The sequence below is a fragment of the Rousettus aegyptiacus genome, unplaced genomic scaffold (genome assembly GCF_014176215.1).
Source record: "Rousettus aegyptiacus isolate mRouAeg1 unplaced genomic scaffold, mRouAeg1.p scaffold_m13_p_3, whole genome shotgun sequence".
In the NCBI taxonomy this organism is placed as follows: domain Eukaryota; kingdom Metazoa; phylum Chordata; class Mammalia; order Chiroptera; family Pteropodidae; genus Rousettus; species Rousettus aegyptiacus.
Genome location: NW_023416306.1, coordinates 36620686 through 36642996, shown reverse-complemented (window position 1 = coordinate 36642996; position 22311 = coordinate 36620686). Strand labels below are relative to the sequence as shown.

At 34.4% G+C, this 22311-nt stretch overlaps 1 pseudogene; it reads right to left on the bottom strand.

Annotated features, from left to right (window-relative positions):
• Positions 1-12890: 12890 nt before the first annotated feature.
• LOC118601467 lies at positions 12891-13008 on the bottom strand (annotated as a pseudogene).
• Positions 13009-22311: the final 9303 nt, after the last annotated feature.

Genomic DNA, 22311 nt, shown 5'->3' with positions numbered 1-22311 from the left:
TTCAAGTATTTGATATCAATAAAGTAGAACTTCAGGTTATGGTCTGCTAAAGATTTAATTGCTCTAGAGAAACTTTGGCAAAAAAGAAAAAGAATATGAAAGAAGTAAAAGGAAAAGAGACGAGAAAAATGAGATAACCTTATACTTTACATAAGTATATGGTAGCTCTTTAGTTGTTAAGGAATACAGGCTGTATTAAGACCAAGCAAGTAGAATCTCTTTCTGGATTTCTCAAATACTCCACTATTGTTCACTTATAAATATTTATCTTGTTTATATGATTCAGATGATATACTCAAACATCAATTAGTCTCCCCAAAAGACAAGATATAGAAATGTGAGAATTTATATAAGGCTGTTGAGCTGTAGCTGCTGATTTATTTCTAGTTTAAGTTATTTATCATTATTATACCTCATTTTTAAAGAAGGTATTGAAGAAGATTTTAAATAAATGTTTCGGAATTTATATGTAACAAATACCCTAGGATGAGTGTACTCCACTTATACTAGAATTCTAGTATAAGCACTAATCAAATTGTTAGACATTTTATATAGCTGAGGCAATGTGCATTACTTTCATTTCTTGTTTTAAATTTGTGAAAAGAAAGGTGGGAAATAGATAAGAAATAATTCATTTTTCTTTCTTCACTCTTCAACATCCATAAATTATCATATTTCCAAATAATTAAGATACAATCTTATATGTTCTATTTGATTAACAGTTAAAATCATCACCTCCAAATTATTCATGATGCTTTTATTTATTCTTTTCAGCCTAATTTTGATGATGCTAGATTTTAAAAAAATATATTCAAAAATCACCAGTGACTGTAAGATATGCTCCATGCAGTTATTAAATTTTTCTAATTCAGGATTTTGTTTTTCAGTTGGTAAACATCCTAGACAGGCCCCCCAGTTCCAAAATATTAGAATACAAAAGTATCTGTTCATACTCTTTCATTCATTGCTATTCTGCCATCATCTTATTATGTGCTTGTTATTTCATAATAAAAATTAATGTTAATTAATGTTAACGTGGGAAAAGGCAAATAAGAAACTTGTACTGAACACTGACACATTGTTTTTGTTAGAAAATAAATATCTACTTGGAGTCAGAATTGTGTCCCTCATTAACTAACATAAGATAGAGAGGAAGAGAGAAGGAGAGGGAGAAAGAGAGAGAGACAGATAGAGACAAAAAGACAAAGAGAAAGAAAACCTTTTAGGAAGTGAAATCTAAGAATGTTCAGGTCCATGAAAAGCTTTAGAGAAAGGTTTGAGGTGACTTACCCAGGCCTTCTTGTGACCTTTATACCCACAAGATGTAGGATTCTTTTAAAATGACTACATAGCCATTAAATCAAAGAATATCTGATCATTTCGTGCTTCAGTTCTACGGATTTTTATTTGCCCTTTGAACCCTAATTTGAAATTGAAATTCACTTTCTTGTATTAGGAGTGGTGGGGAAGAACATCTGGAAAGGCATTTGTGTTTAAATGTGAGTCCTCCAAGTTGCTTAATGCTTGGGCTGTGGGCATATGAAGAAAATAAAAATCAAATTGAATGGCCTGGCTGCTCCAGCACAAGTCAGAGTCGCTCTCATTCCCTGCCTTTCAGCCTTGACTTGCTCTAATGTAATCTCGTCTGCTGAAGCAAGAGGTGTAACCACTGTGTTATTATCTGCATTTCTGCTCTAAATCCCTCTGGCCTAACAGCACAAGGGCTTTCCCTCTTCAACGTACCTCTCAATCTGATTATGCCAACTATGAAAGTAAGCTCTAGCATCCCTACCTGCCCCTTCTGTCCCTTCTGTCTATATCCTCAATGTTCTGGCAACCTCTACTAAAGCTACTATTATGTCACATTTTTCTACAATGCAAGGGTAAATAAAAGTTATATGCCTATCAGAAAATCAAGAGTTTCAAAGTAAATATAAGTTCTCTCATCATCTCTAATTGTCGCTTGCTGTGGATGTCAAACTGACAGAGTAGCAGAATCTAATTTCCTTGTTTGATTCACCATGAAATTAAACTGAACTGACAATTTTTATTTTCACCTGGCAAATTCACCCAACACTATTTAAAACTAGCTAATCAAGTAGAGTTATCTGCTGCACACACTCATCTCCCCCACCACAACTCTGATTTGCAGTATCCCACTTCCCGGCTCCCTCCAATAGCCGTGCTCTGGATTACATTTACAGTTTTAGAAGGTGTAAAGGAATGTATGAACATAGCTAGCCAAGGTGCTGGGAAATGTATCATGTCACAAAATTACTACTGAAAGATGAAAAAAAAATAAGAGTAAAAAACAAAACTCCTGGACTGAAACACTGTTCAAAAATCCAACCAGCCAGATGGTTTAGTGAGGCCTGTGCTCAATAGAATAGAAAATAACATTCTGAAGTTAACTGACTTTTAGGGAAAATGAAGTGTTTAACCTCTGTAAGAAATAAACATCACTATTCAGAAATAGTCATATTATAATAGTAACTGCCAGATATATATTTGAGTAATGAACTAAGGCCATCTGGCAGTGTGAGAGTGACCACTGATAGATGAACTATATAATATGAGCTTTCAAAGATAAGGAAGACTCTACTCACTAGAGACGTTATACAATGTCCCAAAGGAAGGATTTATGATAATGCAGGGCACCAAAAAAGTTACAGTTCCACCACAAAACCATTGGCAATTACCAGAAGCTCTCAAGGGATAACTTCAAGAATCATCAATGAGGAAAAAAACCTGGACTTATTTAGTCCAAAGAACAATTAAATGGGTTTCTAGATGCATGAGGAGGAGCTATTAGCTGGACAAGAAAGCAAGCAGATATATCATGTCTTCACACCTAAACATCTCTTCAGTTCCAAGCTTGTTTCCAGATTTTTACAATTATTTATTACAGACATGCGTCTGACCTTTCTTTACTCTAAAGCGAATTTTCATGAGTTTAATATTAGTCTCAAGACATCTTCAAAGATGAAGAGAGATTGTGAGATGATTCCAAATTCAAGACAGAGGCTACAATATCCTTAAATGTTTAATAAGTATGAACCATGTAAAAATATGAACAAAAATGCAGTTTAACTCTTAGAAAAATGCATATGATACATAAAAATCAGCATGCAATTTCAGAGGGGATTCATGGATTCATTGAAGTCCACATATTAACTTAACATAATCATAGCTACAATTTTTGAGCATTTTCTATATCCTGGACACTGTGCTAACACCTTACAGATATCATCATAACCATCTAGCCTGGACTCTTTAGACCTGCTAAGAAGGATTATTAAATTAAAAACTCTAGGTCACTCACTCTTAAGGAAGTCACAAGAAATTACACTTGTAACAAGCTACTCAAATACAAATAAATACCTGCAAGGTAGGAGTGACTACCATTATAAATTTAATTTAGAGTTTCTATTTTAAATTACTGATTATTTTCCTTACTCCCAGCATCTTAATATATATAAAACATATTTCTCTTTATAGGAAGTCAAATAGGCCTGTTCACTAAATCTCAATAACAGCTGCTCTGAAGAAAGACTGCTGAGTCTTTATTTCCCTCAAAGTTTTCCAAAATGATTTTGTTTCTACCATATAACCTACATTTCTTTTGAATCACACCAAATATTCCTTAAGCCATTTTTCCTCCAACAGGAAGTCCAGAAAATTAAATTTATTTGTATAGTTTAGATCCTTAGAACTCTGAAAGTAGATGTTATTATCCCCGTTTGATATAATGAGAAGCAAAAGCCCAGAGAGGCTGAATACTTGCACTTGTCCACATGGCTCATGAGTAGTAAAGCAAGATTTAGAATGCAATTCGGATTGACTTTAAAGCACAGGTTCTGAGCTGGTGTGCTCTACTCCCCTCAACTCCAGGGTAAGAACCTCTGCTTAACAACATCAGTGTATTATTAACATTAATTAGAATAGAATAAGCAATAGGAAATTGACATAACATAAAGCAGTCAGGTTATTTCAGGCTGAGAAGTAAGTTATAACATTTATTGCCTGAATCCCATCCTACGCACTGCCACAAGTACCTACTACAAATCTCCACCTATCAGCCAGTTGCGTTTATTGGAAGACTTTGTGATTACCTATGGCCAAATGCAATAGAAAGGACAGACCCAAGGAGAGGCTGAGCCCTGGTGTCTTAAACCTATATTTTTTGTACAGTATCCATATTATTTTTAAGGATAAATGTAAACTTTGAAAATACTTCTTCCTAGCAAACAGGGCATAATGGTCTGCGTGGAAACATAGTGATCTAACCTTAGTAGCAATTTAGTATAAAATCAAAAATTTAAACAGAAGAAAATGATAAGTATAGAAAATATTATAGGAGCCAGTGTGAAAAAACAGAAAAGCATTGGAGTAAATGTCGTTGAGTAGTGGTACATTACGGAGAATTTAGAGACAGTTGAAACCTGCAAGAATAACAGAAGGAGGAGCATCAGGACAAATCTGAGGAACTGAAACAAAACAAAAGGATATGCAAAAAAATACAGGAAAGAAGGTGAGGTAGGAAAGAAAAAGCCCAGGGAATCCGGACATTCTGCCCTCACTGTACTATGTGTTATGGCTAGGGGGATGGAGAAGAGAGAAGAGAGCTTTTACAGAATGTTTTTCTGAAAAGGACATTTCCAGGGAGAAACAAGTAGCCACTCAACTGTAGAAGTAGGTTTGGGTAGGGAGTAAACCCAAGGATGCTCCTTCTCAAATACCTGCATTCTAAGTCATTAATACAGCTTCCTAACCCATGCATGCATGTTGGACATGGAATTCTAGAAAGAATTCCATAACAAGGATTCAGAATAAAACAGAAAGAACTCTGTTGGAGACACTTTCCCTCTGGAGATACTATTACCTAAACATTTTTCCGTTTTTTTTTTTTTAACAAATTAAAACGTGAAAAGGCATATTATAGCATAGTACAATATACTTACTGTTTTAGTGAAAGCAGCGAACAAGTTCAGGCAAGGTAGTAAAACATGACATCAAATTATTGTGGGGGAAAGGAATTTGGTCCTCTACTACATGTTTTTAAGAGCAGATAAGAGCTACATTTGGCAAAAGGCTCAATGTGACATTTCTTTTAGTCTCAATTATGGGATGATCAAAGAGTGTCTTGTGGGCAGCCATCGATATGTGTAATAATATAACTCTAAGTTGGAAAATGATTCAAGGGAGTAGAGGAGATGCTTACACTGTTAAATGAAGAAACCAAGAAAACATCGTCTTTTAGGAACAGGGAGAGAAAAAGCAAAACAAAAGGAATCAGATTGTTGGTGCTCCACAAGTCAGGCAAATGTATGGAATAAAGGAGGAAAACAGAGGAGTAGGTAGGTCAGTGCTTTTCCAAGTACCAGACCTTGATGAGATAAGTAGCTGGTGCTGGAATGTAAGTCAGGTATTAAAAGCTTTTCATCTCCTCCTGGACTGGTAATGTGTTGAATAGAACCCATTTAAACTTCAAAAGAAACTCTGAAAGGCAAGTGCAACAGTCCAAGTAGAGAGCCAACAACATTAACACCTAAGGCAAGAGAGAATACATAGCTTCTGTGAAAGAAAGTCACAAAGGAAGTAATGTTATCAGAAGACAGGAGTAGAGAAGGAGAGGGAGGAACAGTAGCCTCTCTGTCCCTATAGGAATCAAGTGGATAGAATAGCAAGAGAGGACATCATTGCTGAGAGAAGGTGCATGGGCCTTCAGATATTTCCCCGAGTAGCAAGCATGGACTAGAAAGAAGGGCGTCTCACCTTCGGGATGAGTTGGTGCCAGTGAGGAAGACTTGAGGCCATTTAGAAGATGTCCAAGTATATTCTTAGAGATAATCATTGTTCTAAATATCACTTTTAAGATGATTGGTTAATATAATTTATACTCAAATATCATACTAAAGACTTCATCATTGATAAAGTATAGCTTTCATTAGTTAAGGTATATCTGTACTCTGAAAATGATTCTTGGCACAGATGATGACAACTGATTATGCTCGTTTGTTAGGGCTGCCATAACAAAGTACCAGAAACTGGATGGTTTCTACAACAGAAATGTACTTTCTCACAGTTATAGAGGCTAGATCAAGGTGTCGGCAGGGTTAGTGTCTTCTGAGACCATTCTCCCTGGCTTGTAAATGTCTTCTCCCTATGCTTTCACCTGGTACATGTCTATGTCCTAATTTCTTCTTATAAGGATACCAGTCATATCGAATTGGACCCATCTTATGACCTTATTTTACTTTAATTACCTCTTTAAAGACCTTTCTCAAAGTATAGTCATTTTCTTAGGTACTGGGAGTTAGGGCTTCAACATAAGAATTTTAGAGTCACAGCCCTTAACACTAATAAAGCTCCAACTCATAGTGAAACACTGTGAGTACACTGTGACATGCCCATTCATACTCCCTACACAGTGACTAGCACAGCACATTCCAGATGGAGTAAGGAGTAGGGAGTGGACAGAACAGTTCATATTGGTTGGGTGGATGGTATTGAACCACTTCCTCATTCTCTTTCAAATTCTCCTTGAATCACCTGTTAATTTTATGTTATTAACATTTTCATGTTGAAAATAAGCTTGCAATAGAGATCCACATATCCAAAGAGAAAAGTGGAATGAATGGCGAACAGAAATCTAGGGTCATGAGTAACATAACTCAGATCAAAACATCTTAACACAGGAACACATGGTAAATTTGAGGGATGTGGGTTCTCAATGCCTTTCTTAATCCAGTGCAAAGTATTCCTTCAATGCACAGCAATATCTTTTTCAAACAATCCAAGAAACATTTCAGAAAATTCAGAACTTGCAGTCTATAATTTAGACCTCTAGGTCATCAAATTCCAATGCACTTGGCTTCAATGAACCTAGCTATTAGAAACTTTTTGTGTCTTTCCTGTCTTTCTTTAGCGTGCTTGAAATCAATCAGATGACATTGTGGCTTTCTTCTACCTCTGGGGTATTTCTTCCTCCATTCAATTAGCTCTCTTCTGTGAACAGGAATTTTATCTATGTATTCCAGTCAGTGAAAAATATCATTTCATTTTTAATAAGTAGGGGCAAGTGCTTAAAATGATCAGTTTGGATGAGACCCATCAGAATTGGAATAGTTCTTTCTACAAGGCTTGTGTGCAGGATTTTATTTTACTCCTTCCCTTTATAGAGAATACCCCAACCTGCTCCAGTTCTTTGCTCATTAACAGCATAAATCATGCAAAATGTTAAAAGTCACTGTTGCAATGGTATTTGATAGAGAATTTAAATTAGACCACAGAGAAAAATGACAGTACTCCTCCAAGGCTGTATGATTCATTTCTTGGTACCAAACCAGAAGTTGAAAATGCAATGCAATTTTATAATGAACAGAAGCATTGCCTCTGGCCCTCATACAACTCCAAAAATGGTTAGAACAGGCTGACCAAAAATCAGAAGGGTCTTACGCATACATACATTAAATTCTCTCTTCTCTCCTCTCTCCTCTCTCCTCTCTCCTCTCTCCTCTCTCCTCTCCTCTCTCCTCTCCTCTCTCCTCTCTCTTCTCTTCTCTTCTTCTTCTTCTTCTTCTTCTTCTTCTTCTCTTCTTCTTCTTCTTCTTCTTCTTCTCTCTCTCTCTCTCTCTCTCTCTCCACACACACACACACACACACACACACACACACACACACACACACACACACATATATTCCCCTCTTCCTCCCTCCCTCCCTCTGACTCTCTTTCCATCTTTGGGTCTCTTTCTCTGTCTCTGTTTGTCTCTCGTTATCATTTCTTCTGCTTCTCACTCCCTTTCTCTCTCTCTTTCTGTCTGTCTCTCTATTACCTTATCTTATTTTCTGTGACTCTCTTTATGCCTCCTTCTCTCCATCTCTCTTGGTCATTTACTATATATCCCTCTGTGCTTTTCATTTTCTTATCATTTTTGCTGCCTCTGGGTCTGTATCCCCCTGTGTCTCTTTCTTCCTTTTTTTTTTTTTTTTTAAATAGCATCTTTAGGCTCATTTCATGGTTGAGATGCTTGATGCCAGGGCAATCTGCAGTCTGTGGGCTTAGGGTCTCAGAGCACATCCCAGGCAGAGCCAGCACAGAGCCCACTGCAATGGAGTGTTCAGGCGAGACCCAGCAGGACTCCTGTAGGTACATAGGAGCCACCCACAGTATGGGAGGTGCTGAGGGGCTCAACCTCAAAGTCCCTTTTTCTCTCCAGGCCCAACTTCAGCAACTTCACTCCAGAAGCAGAAAGCAGGACTTCCTCACCTTTTCTCCTAGCACCAAGCTTACTCCCCCAATGTGGGCAGAGTAGGGGTAGGTATGCACTGAACCCAGGCCCTGTCCACCAAGCAGCACCTCTACCTCTTTTTGTCCAATGACTGTGTGGTTTCAACCCCCACTTGCAGTCGAGTGCTTGGGATTTTAGCCTCTGTTGGCTCAGAATCAAACTGTGCTTTATTCCTGTCCTGATTTCTTAGCCATGTATCTAAGTCTCTTTTACTACGTGAATCTTTGTTCCCATAAGAGGCTACCTCACTCTCTCTCTTTCAACACTGTTTAGGGCAATTCCATTTTGATGTATTCCTTTTTTTATAGAGAAGCTATTTCTCAAGAGGACTGCAACTCCCCTCTGCCTGCTGAGACAGGAGGTGTTCTTTCTTCTCCTTCTCCCCAAGGCTGTGCATGTGTGTTTCTTGGATCACTCAGCAGAGGAAGTGCAGCCAATGCTTTCTACATCTCTTCACCCTGGAAGTTAAATGTATGCCCTTCTTTCAGACTTAGCTTAGCTCAGGGTTGATCCTGCCGGGAGGGTTTGTATCTTCACAGTTTGTCTGGAGCTAGTCTGCTGAAGATATCCTTTCTGGCTTTGCTCTATTTGCCATTGGAAGTCACTTCTGGGTCACTTAACATAACAGTTTTATGCTTCAGTTCTATACTTCATGATAGAACGCTGACGGATGAATAGCTTGTTGGATTTGAAGATGAGAGATTATGAAAAGGATTTAGGTTTAAACTTTTGAATAGCAAGAGGGATTGATATAGTGAGAGGCAGTTAGGGGCAAGAAAACCAAGGAAGAACCCTTTATTTAGGCAAGTGCACAGATTAGTTCAGAAATGGTGTATTTTGTACTTTATGTACAGTTAATTGCATAGTTGTTGGGAAAAAAATAAAACAACACTATTATCACGTTACCGTATAATTACCATTGTTTCCTAAGAAGTTACTATGTAGTTACTACATTATTACAGAAAAATAAAACATGTTATTTTATGGTAACTATGCAATTAGTTCATGTCACTAACAAATGTACACTTATTGAACTAACAAAGAAATAAATGTTTCATTTTTTTCCTACATGCTCATGAGTCATAATATTGTCCCTCTTTTAGAAATGACATAATGAATCAATGTACTAACATAGGAAATATGCAGATGAAGCTTTTTTCCTCATCATTTTTTTTCTAGTGAGCAAATGAATACCTTGGAAACTGCAGATGCAAAATAGCACACCAGATAAGAGGGCAAGCAAACATATTCTATCAAGCCAATCTACTGCATTTAATGAGTTAGGAACAATGAGTTCTTTTTGGCTATGGTTAGGAGGGGGAACCTTGGCAAGCCAAGTGCTTTGCTGGCCAAAAGAAATGAGAAAAGGATTAAACACATTTCATTTTATGTTGCTTGCAGGCTGAAAGCAGAGCAAACAAAAACTGGTACCATGTTATGTGTACGTTCACGGAAGAATTTCAGTTTCTGTTGCACATACTGTGAAGGAAAAATCCAGCGTTTCAATATTTAAATCAGTTCTATAAAAAGAAGACCACTTGGTAAAAGTTTGAATTCACTATCAGAAGTTGGTCCTGATAGTACCAAGAGATTTAGTTTTAGAAAGAAGGGGTACCCAGTATTCTTCATCAGTGCCATTACGTCTTTATACTTAAAGTCCTGTGTACAATCATCTATCCATGTTGCTAATTGCAAGCTTCTTAAAATAATGAGAACGGGTCTGTTTATTGTAGCTAATTGATTTCCAATACTTCAAAATTAATTGGGCAGAACAGGGCATCCAAAGCTTTCTTTGAGGCATATTTTAATGGGTTTAGGATTTGAGGAATTAATGGATAGATTAGTATAATTTATTTTCACATTTGTTATTTTTCTAGAAACAGCTTTAAAATTCTCCTGGGAAGACACCCTATTCTTGTTACTTTTCTCAATGCTTTCCCTTTTCTACACAACATTTAACTCACCTCTCCTTTATATCTAGCAGGAAAATGCCTCAACTTCCTAGTTGTTCTGAGTTTAAATTCTAATTGTGAAAGTAAAAAGTCACAGAGATCATCTGAACTCACTAAAGTCTCAAAATATACCAGCTACCTCTTTGATTGACAAAAAGATACCTCAGGGGAAAATTGTCTTTATCCTCTCATATACTCAGTATTTATATTTATGTGTAGATTCCATAATCCATAGCTAATACATTATTTTTGGAGAATGGAAATTGAATTCAACATCAGTGTCCAATCTTTCTATTAGCACATACTTTTAAAGATTGTTCAAAATGAGGAAAGCAAATAAAACTTTATTCAATGATGAAGTTACCTAAATTCCTGGTAATCTGATTCAACAACTGCCAGTCATAAAGATATATGTATCTTTTTAAAGGCAAGATAATCAAGTGCCTCTGAGCTTCTTTATTCCATAAATGACATGGATTCAGATTCCTTAAGGCAGATGTAGACAGAATTAAACCTACAATTACATATGATTAAAGCAGGGCTGTGTCTTTCTCACCTTTCACCTAACCCTCCCATTCCTGGCCCCAACCTTGAAATTTTAATATGCACAAAACACAGATCCTCAGTTAAGTATCACCTCAAAGCCTTTGTTTGCTGTTAAATATTAAGAAGTCTGATTTCTTCAAAATGAGAAGCATGGCTTGGCAGGCAGAATTCTGAAATGGCTTGTAAGATTCTCAGCCTCCCTGGTAGATATGCCCTATATAATCGCTTGGACTGTGAGTATGATGGATTTTACCCCATAATTGGTTATGTTGAAATAAGATTATGCAGGTGGGCCTGAGCCAATCAAATGGGCCCATTAAAAAAATAAAAGATTCTTCTCCAGCTGATCATAGAAAAGGAAGTCAGAGAGATGTGCTCCCACTGTCCTAGAAGAAAGCTAACATCCTTGGGAATTACTGTGTATGGGGGTTACATGGGATGAACTGCAGATAGTCTTTAGCAGCTGAGAGTGGTCCCCAGTCAACAGCTAGAAGAAAAATGGGTACCTAAGTCTTATAACCACAAGGAAATAAATTTTGCTGATAACTAATATGCTTGAAGAAGACTCTAAGCCCAGATGAAAACTGCTGACCTGACTGACCCCTTAATTTTAGCCTGGTGAGACCTTGAGCAAAGAATCCAGTGATACCATGCCAGATATTTGACTTATAAAAAATATGAGATAACAAATTGCTATTGTTTTAAGTCGTTATGTTTGTAGCAATTTGTTATGCAACAATAGAAAAATAAAACAATTGGAAAGAAAGCATATGCACCTTGAATCTCTAAGATTTTTTTTCACTCTTATACTTTTCATCTCAGACGTTTTGGAGATACACTGTTGAGATTTTGTCACCATATTAGTTTTTCCCTGATGAAGCTTTATATACAAGATTCAGTATAACTGGACATACTTTGTATTTAAAGACTATGTGACAAAGAAAGATTTTTATAATAGAACCAGACTTTTCCGAAGAGTACCCATATGCTCTGTCAATCTAAGTTCTTCCATGAAAGGAGCCTGTTTCCACTCAAAGTATCAAAGGAGCCTGTTTCCACTCAAAGTTTCTCATTTAGAAAACTCTGGATAAACATAATATGAAGCCCATTGCTAGGATTTTGTTTCACTAGAAGCATCTACTAGACTGAGGTTATAAATGATTGTACTCTCTGAGATGGTATAACACATAGTCAAAGGGAAGAACAGAAAAATGCAGTTTTGTATCAGCCCACATTATACTTTTTTGAAACTCACAGAAAGGATAAGGTTTCAACTCACACAGTTGATGCCCACTTGTTAAAAGGGATATCCCTACCAGACTCCCATGCAGAGACTCCACGTGAAAGCCTCATATTGGCAAATAAGCAAAGGCACACAACACTATGTTTTTATTTAATGAGTGTTACAGCAGATAGACATTACAGCAATCCTGTGAAGCTAAAACTATAAGTAGACTGTCACTTACAAGCACAATTAAATTGTCTTAAAGGTTAGCCATATTACTGAATGTGAAGCTGTCACCTAAGTATGTATATTCAGCCCAGATCATAATCACTGAAGAATTGGGAAGCAATGGGTGGGACCTTGTCGCTGTGGTCTCTGTTTTTTGGTTATTTTCGGGCTAAATAACCGATTCCTTCATAAATAATGTGTTTGGTTTTTTTTGTTTGTTTGTTTTATAAGCACTGGCTTTTAAATTACACCTCTATTGAGATACAGCTAAAATATCATAAAATTCATTCTTTTGAAGTATAAAATTCAGCAGTGTTCAACATAATCACAGAGATGTGCAGTCATTACCACTGTATCATTTAGAACATTTTTATCACCTCGAGTGGAAACCTTGTACTCATCAGCAGTGACTTCCCATGTCCTCCTCTGCCCAGCCCCTGGCAACTTCTACTTTCTGTTTGTATGGATTCTGGACAATTCATATAAATGAAATATGTCTTTTTATGTATGACTTCTAATATAATATTTTCACAGTTTATCTATGCCATAGCATAAATCAGTACTTCAGTCGATCTTTTATCCTTGGTTGACCTCACAGATTGCAAGAACTTTGTCAGCTTACAACTCCTTGTGTTTTACTTTTTATGCCTATAGCACCTGGTCTTCCTAGACGGTCTCCCATCTAAGTACTAACAGGCCCAACTCTGCTTAGCTTCTGAGATCAGATGGGATGGGGCTTGTTCAGAGTGGCATGGCCGTAGACTCATTCAATCTTAAGATAAAATAATATCCCATTATATGGATATACCATCTTTTGTTTATTCGTTCATCAGTTGATGACAATTTGGGGAGTAACTATTTTTTGGCTATGATGAATGATGTTGCTAGAAACATTCATGTATAAGTTGTTGTGTAGATCTATGTGTTCATTCTCTTAGTAGTAGAATGATCAGATCATATGGTAATTCTATGTTTAACATTTTGAGGAACTACAAAACTGTTTCTCAAAATAGTTGTGCCATTTTAAAATCTGACTAATGATATGTAAGGTTTCTAATTTCTCCATACACTCACTAACACTTGTTATTTTCTGTCTTCTTTCCAGACATCCTGTAGGGTATTAAGTATTAACTAATTATGGTTTTAATTTATATTTCCCAAATGACTAATAATGTTGAGCATCTTTTCATGTGCTTATTTGCTGCATGTATATTTTTTGAATAAATGTCTATCCCAATCCTTTTCCCATTTTTAAATTAGATTATTTGTCTTTTTATTGTTGAGCTGTTCAAGTTTTTACATATCCTGAATATAAGTCCTGTATTAGATACATGTGATTTACTACTATTTTCTCCAATTCTGTGAGCTGTCTTTTTAATTTCTGGATGCACAAGAATTTTTAATTTTGATGGCATCCAATTTATATATTTTTTCTTTTGTTGTTCATGCTTTTGTTGTCACATGTAAGAAATAAATGATTAATCCAAAGTCATGAAGATTTCTGCCCATGTTTTTTTCTAATGATTTCATAGCTTTAGTTTTAATATTTAGGACTACGGTCTATTTTTAGTTAATCTTTGTATATGATATGAAGTAGGAGTTCAGTTTCAGTCTTTTGCATGAGAATATTCACTTGTTGAAAACACTATATCCCTCCCCCCCCCCCCCACTGAATTGTCTTGGCACTCTTAACAAAAACAATTGAGCATAAATGTATGGGTTTATTTCTGTACTCTCAATTCTATTCCATTGATGAATATGTATGCCCTTATGTCAGTACCACACTATCTTGATTATGTTAGCTTTGTAGTAAGTTTTGAATAGAAAAATGTGACTCCTCCAAGTTTGTTCTTTTTCAAGATTGTTTTGGCTATTCTGGGTCCTTTGGATTTTCATATGAATTTTAGTATCAACTTGTCAATTTTTGCAAAATCTGTAGTTCAGATTTAGATGGGGTTGCATTAACTCTGAAATACAATTTAGGGAGTATTGCCATCTTAACAAAATAGATTTCCATTCCATGAACTTGAGAATTCTTTCCATTCATTAGGTCTTCTTTTTATGATGTCTTATATTTTTCAGTGTAAAGATCTTGCAGCTATTTGTTAAATTTATTTCTAAATGCTGAATTATTCTGTTGTTATTGTGAATAGAATTAGTCTCTTAATTTCATTTTCTAATCATTCATTGCTAGTAAGAGCAACAAATTTTTTTTTTTAGGACATTTCTGGTGAATTCTAGGATATACGACCATGTCAATGACATTCTTCACAGATATCAGTAGTGTACACTTGCAAAAAAATTTTCATTTTTCTATTTTATTTCTTATATAAAATACCTCCTAATTCTTAAATAATAGGGACAGTTCTTATACAAAAATGTAGATATAAACATAGGAGCAAATTCCTAAATTATTTATTCAGGCAACAAATATTTACTGAAAAATTCTTGAAATACATTAGTGAACAAACCAGGCAAAGATCTATGGCTTTGTGGAGCTTGATCTTTTTATGCCCAGAACTGGTCCAAAGTTTGAAGAAGGAAAAATAATTATTAGAAATATTGTTTCCTTGAAAAAAATTTAATCTCATTGAGAGAGCGAACAAAGTAATAGGCTGACATTTTCTATGACAATAATTGTTGTATATACAAATACATTATTAACTCATTTAATTATATTTACTATAAGGAATTACAGGATCAAAGATTATGCTAAGTGTTAATAAGATATGACCTAGATCTCAGATGGCTAACATTTAAAAATGAGAGCTGTATAATAAACGTACAATACTACTGAATGGTATAGGATAAGCTACAAACAAGACATGAAGTAATTTTAGAAATGAGAGATAATCACACTGAACTATACTCATAGAGGTGGCAGAATTTAGTTGAGATTGAATGATTAAGATTTGGATAAGTATTATGAGGTGGGACTTCATTATAAAAAAAAGGAAATATATACTTATTTGTATAGTCTAATTCGAAGAGGACATGAAGGAGTAAAAGAGGAAGGATAAAAATAGGAATAGGAAAAAGGAGATGGGAAGAAAAAAGAGGAGGTTAAGTAAAAGATTATGAAGGAGAATGATGAAAAGTTAGAGCAGAAGAACAGTGAGGAAGAGTTGGAAAGAGAAAAAGGAGACAAAATTTTTTGAGTATATTTTACATGAAAACCACTGAACTGGACACTCTACATGAATTCTGTATATAAAATCTAGGAAAGAAGGCATTCTTATAATCTCCAGATTGTAGGTAAGGTGACTAAGATCTAGATACAGATAAATAGATAAATTTGGTATATCTGTAAAATGGAATATTATTCAAAAATAAAAATAAAAATTTTTGATAAGTGAATCTTAAAATAAATATGTTGTGACATAAGCCAGATATAAAAAGTATACTTGCTGCATGATTTCATTTATATTAATGAAAGTTTTAATAAAAATGATAGTAACAGAAAGTTGTTTGGGGGTGGAGCAGCCAGGATGGAAGAAAAGGATTTTAAAGGCACACTAGGAAATTTTGGGGGGGGTATTGAATATCTTCAGTATCTTGATTGTGGTGACCATTTTATTAATGTATTAATATGTTAAAACTTATCAAATTATATACTTAAAACATGCACAGTTTATAGTATGCCAATTATGCTCTAATAAACTGTTAAAATAAATAAATTGTGTACATTCATGTAATAAAACATTAAACAGAAGTAAAAATAAACAAACTGCAGCTCTACGTTGCAACATAGATGATTCTTAAAGTTTTAAGCAAAAGAGGCTAGATAATAAAAAACACATAGAGTTTGATTCCATTTAATATGAAGTTAAGAGCAGACAAAACTAATCTATAGCACTAAGAGTTACAACGGTGATAAATAATGAGATGGAAAGAAGAGGTAGAGATTGAGAAGGTACGTGAGGGGAGGCTTAATAGATAAAAATCTTCTATTCTTGAATGCAGTGTTATTCACAGGGATGCTTAATTTGTAACAATTTATTGAATTGAATGTTTATATTTGTTTTTCACACTTTAGTGCATTATATTTCAATTAAAATTTAAAAAATATATAACAAACACAATACAAAAAAAGAACTATGTGTGAACTTTGTTGAGACTATTTCAATAGATTGATATGGATGGATGTCATATCATAAAGAGTGAGTCAGTAGGCACTTGTAAATTACAAATATAAGTGACTTTTCCGAGAAGTACCTGAAATACAACAGTAAAAATAGGCTAAAAGTCCAGCATGTAATAGTACTAAAACAAATTTAAAAAATCTGGATATACCAAGACTACATGATATAGTGTTTAAAGCATGTACTTGGGAGTAGACATTCTTCGTTTCAAATCTTGGTACTATATCTTACTAGCTAAGACTCTGGGGAGTTATTTAACTCATTTTCCCTCAAATATAAGGTGGTAATAACAATATTTAATTAATAAATGTTATGAGAATTAAATGAGACAGTATAAATATAATGGAGTTTAACATGGGACATAACATCTACTAAGCTCTTTAAAAGTATCAGCCATTATTTGATAATGATGAACATTGTAGTTGTAGGAAAAAATGACTGAAAAGAGATTATAGGAGTTTTACAGAATCCAAGTTTGGGCCCCACAAGAAGGCTGCTATTGAGAGACAGAAAAAAACAGCTCAGAAACTGTCATTCATGAAGATCTAAAATTAAAAAATATATATAGTCATACTGAGTCTTACCAAAACTGCAGCTCATTCTAGACCCAGTTTAGTTCCTGTTGAATTAAGGCAATCAGCCTGAACTCTATCTGCCTAATAGAGATAGGGGAAATCTTCTCTAGTGAAAAACAACTTTATATGAATTCTTTCTTTTACACACAATTCCTAGCATAGAACAAAAATATTGCCTGACATACAAAAATATATAACCATATGATTAATAACAAAGAGAAAAAAATAGACAATAGAAACAGAATAATAGGTAATCCAAATGCTTGATAATTCAGAACAAACATAATCCAAATTAACAAATAGAATTTTAAAGAAACTATAACTAAGATGTGCAAAATAATAGAGAATAAGATGAAAACATAATGAACTGATAAAAATAATAATGAAGGTAATGAGAGAAAGCAAAAGAAAAATTTTAAATATATGAAAAAATAAGCAAAATGAAGGAGAAATTGAGAGGCCCAAATATGCAACTAATGAAAATTCTAGCAAAAGAATATGAAGAAGCTGTATGTGAGAGGATGAAAACTGAGAATTTTTCAATTCAAAGCAGAAAATATTTTCAAATCAATAGTGCACTTTGAGAATCAAGACAAATGAACAAATATACTCTACATCCAAACATATTGTATCATAAACATGAAGCACAAAAAAATACAACATTAAAAGCTACTGGAAATAAAGTCACATTTTCTATGAGGGACCAATAAACTAACAGCAACCTAACAGCTATCATAGATGTCTGAAATCAACGGAGTAATTGCTTCCAAGTGCAGAAGGGGAAAAATGACATCTTAGAATTTTATACTAAAGTATAATTTTATTCATGAATGAAGACATAATAAATTTTAAGATACATAAGACCAAGAATTATAAAGCAGAATTACAAATTAAAATATACTGTTTTCATATATACCAATTACAACATTGAAAAAATTTCCATGTACTAGGTCATGGAGAATGGATGTCAGAAAACATCATCATCCACCATCAAACAATCTAAATAAAAATAAACAATGCATAGTTGGAAATACCCTGTTTTAGAAATAAAAAGAATTCCTAAATGACATAATTTTAATGAGGAAATTACAATAAAAATTTCTAAATACTTATAAAACTTCTAAGGTGTAACTGAACCAGAGCTAAGATGGAAAGACCTTACAGATAAAAACTTTTATTTGAAAAACTGGAAAGATTTAAAGTGAATGAGTCAATTGCTCAATTCAGTAGATTAGAAATTTGACTTAAAAACTAAACCTAAATAATACAGAAAGAATTGGGGGGCGGGGAATGAAATAGAAACAGATTAATAAAAGAAGAAAACAAAAAATAAATAATTCACATGCAAAAGGCTACTCCTTTAAACTATTTCTTAAAAACTAAAAGTGCCAACCCTAAAAGAATAAGCTGATAAACTCAACTACATGAATATTAAAATTTTCTATTCAATAACAACCCTATAAACAAAGTTTAAAGATAATTATTGATTGGTAGAAAATATTTGCAAGAATATATATATAATTATAAGTGTTTAGAATGTAAAATAAAGAAATTTTATATCAATAAGAAAATTACTTTCAATATTTGAACATTGGTCAAAGCTACTAATAAGCAATTCACGGAATGGAAAAAAAAACTGTGAAAGGATATTTAACCTCACAACTAATGTGAGAAATACAAACTAAAACACTTAAGAGCTAGGGTTTAATTATTAAATTTACAAAAAGTTTAAAGTCTAATAAAATCACTCTATGAAGGCATCAATCTTTGTTTTTTTCCTTGCTGCCTCTTCAGCACTTAGAACAGTGCCTAGCTCATGGGAAGTGCTCAGTAACTATCCTTTATATAACTAAATATATATACAATATCGTTAAGTATGAGAATAACAAACTTCTCTTTTACTAAAATTGATGCATTTACATTAAAGAATAGTCTAATAAAATTGGAAATTGCGCAAACCATCCACCCAGCTCATCCACTTCTAGTTATACACCCTGGAGGCATTCTTCCACATGTGTTGAAGAATATTCACTTGTGATATTGTCTCAAATGAATATTTGAAATAAAACTCAGTTTCCTCCAAAAAGGAATTGGTTAAATTATAGAATATTTATATTATTAACTGCTATACAATAACAAAGATGAATAAAATAAAGCTTATATGCAACATGGATTATCATAAGTATAATAGAAAGAAAAAAAAATCAAGTTACAAAAATGTGTATCTAGCATGATACTACTTACAGAGCATGAAAACAGTAGTATATGTTGTTTAATGAAACACATAAACATTTTATTTGTGATAAAAGATTTTATTGGCCAGTTGAGTTGACAGTAATTATCTTTGTTGGGGGAGATGAGAAAAGACCAGACAGAACACTGAGCTCTTCTACTGTATTTGTCATGGAGGTTTTTGTTTGTCTAAATAAAAGATCTGAATCAGGTATGACAAAATACTAAAATGTGTTGATGTGGCATAGATAGTAAGTACATGAATGTTACTTAAATTATCTCTACATTTTTCTATATATGTTAAAAATAGCTTATATTTAAGATAAAGAAATAGAAAAAAAAAAGAAAAGAAAAGAAAGGGATTTACCTTGTTCTTGAGCTAGGGGAGTACATTGTATCTGTAAAGTAAGGGGCAATGTCTGCTGAGGGAGAAGCCTGAGGTGGAAGTGGGACTAAACAAGTGTGGTAGTATACAGCCTATAACCTCTGAGAACAAGATAAGAATTGTGGTTAGTAATATATGAAACACCCTAAGTTATATAGATCAGCATATTAATGTGTATCTATGGCAGCAATAGAATTCATGGAAAAGATACAGAATCTGGAGAATGGATACTAAAAAGCCAAAATTTTCTGAAAAAGGCTATTTGTAATTTTAATGTGTATCTACTGACAAATTTTAAAAGTTTTCAAAATAAGGATAACCCTGGTAGTGTTATTTTGAAGCTGAAAACTAATAAATGTTCTTATTACCCGAGTGAGTATGATGTCATTAGGACAAAAAATTAGGACCTTGCTTAGGGCCACACTAAATGCCTAGGGCCTAATCAGCATAAGCATCCAGTCTTCAAGTTTTTTCTTTATCTCACAAGAAAATCTGTGCATCTGTAACCAAATGAAGATTTAAGCTCTGGATAGCCTTCACTCTGCCCCCAACAAACTAAAGTTCACTGAACTGTTTGATTGTGAGTAGCTTCTTTGATTTTTAAACTGGTTAAATATGATGAATCAGTGCACAAACTTGCAAATGAACCACAGAAAGACAAAGGCCTTTGAAATGGACATTTAAATTGAGCTAAGTAGGCAGAGGAGCCTACAAGTAATTGTTCATATTTCATGGGGACTTGGCTTTTCATGAATTCATCTCAGTGTCATCTTTCATACATATTACAGTGTCGGTTCATTAAAATTCTTGATGCAGTGCTAAACCTGGTCAGACTGGAATGGGGCTGACAAACCTCATGTCTGCTGCACAGATAACCAGACCTTATGAAGGTGAAATTAGTTTTCAGGAGCTGTACTGCTCACTTGATTGACTCCGTCTTAGAAGTCATATGACTTAATGTTTCCTGCTTGGGCTGCCTCTGTCATGCAAACATGACCTGATAACACATTGTCAGGAGCGCTCCAGAGAGCTAACAGCAATCTAACATCTTTCTACTGAGTGTGAAGTTCCATCTGAAATGTGCATATTTGATAAGCAGCTCCTAGTCTCTCTGTCCTTTTCATTTTCAGAAAGTTAATCTTCTCTGCTCTAGTGAGTGCAATGAGGGGATGAGATGGGCAGACATGCCACAGGTGGCCCCCATACTGGCACATAGGGGAAGCTTGCTGTCTAGAGGCTAACATGTCTGGACATCACTTCCAAGAGGCAGCCAGACAAGGAATGACAATTCAGGTCCACCACCATTTTCAGGAGGGACAGCATTTCTGAGGACTCAGGGGAAGAAAATGAAATCAGAGAGTTCCACTAGTGAGTGTTATTTGACTTTGTTGCAACAGATTCATTTAACCATCCCTCTACCACAGCACAAGTCTGTATTTCATATCCAGTCTAAGATACACTGCCTTTCTCATAATTAGAGATGGCTGACCTCATAGAATTTTGTGCTGGAAGACAAATAGAGGGCCTTCTTTTTAAGCCATTTTACAGATGAGCAAATCTAAGCCTAGAAAAGCTGGTGTCTCATTCAAAGTCACATAGCTATAGCAGTGGTAGATCCAGGGGTAAGACTCAGATCTCTAGATTCAGTTTAGTTCTCCTGGCACTCTTGCACTGCCCCTTATCCAGAAGTTTTACTTTAGCTCTGAAGAGAATCCAAGAAAAAGGCCTCATTTGGATCCACTGTAATAGCTTTGCATTCCTGATCTTCTAATTCTCTCGCATAATTATATTATCTCATATTGAACTTTACAAGTTACAAAATGTGACCACAGACATTATCTCATTGCCCTTCACAAAGAAATTTTATGAGACAAAGCATGGAAAGCATTAATCTCACTTGACTGGTAAAGAAGTCAAGAATGAGAAAAGTAAGGTGACTGGCTCAAGGTCACCCAGTAAGAACTTGAAGGAGTTGGATGGAAAAACCAAAGAAGAGATAGACATAGGAATCTGAGAATCAGAGTATCCAGCATTGAAGAGTGGGGAAGTGTCAGCTATGTTTTGCAGGCTAATAAGCAATTCCACCAGAAAGAAGAGGACAAGGTGCTCCAAAAAGAAGACTACACGAAAATTTTAAAACTGAACTCTTAAATGATCTGATATGTCTGATTATTGATAAAAGAATATCCATTTGTTGTCAACGGATCTGAAAGATAATTTTGAAAATGGAAATGGTACATAGAAAGCTAAATAATTTTTTAAATAACAGTTTAAAATACTTTATGAAATATGTGTTTTAAAAAGCAATGCTTCTTAATGTTTTCTACATAAGTTAAATGTGTATCTTAACTAAATTATATATTAAATATCACCATTAGACATTGATTATTTATACTATATCTCTTAATCAAGTTGGCCAAAATTTTTTACTTTAATTTTCTATCGATTATGATGGTAGTTAAAATTCATAAAACTTAACGGGCATGCACACAATCAATTTTATTGTTGGATAGTTTAAAAAATAAAATTAAAACAATATATTAGTCATGGAAAAATAACTAGTTCCATATTCTTCCAGGATAGGAAAGGTTCGCAGTCTTTAAAAACTGCATGAAAACAAAGCTGCATTACATCATGGATAAGATGTCCTCCCTTTAGAAAAGGCCTAAATGCTACAAACAAAAAAGTCATAAAAATATTGAACTTCCATATCAAAAAGAAGTCAAACATAC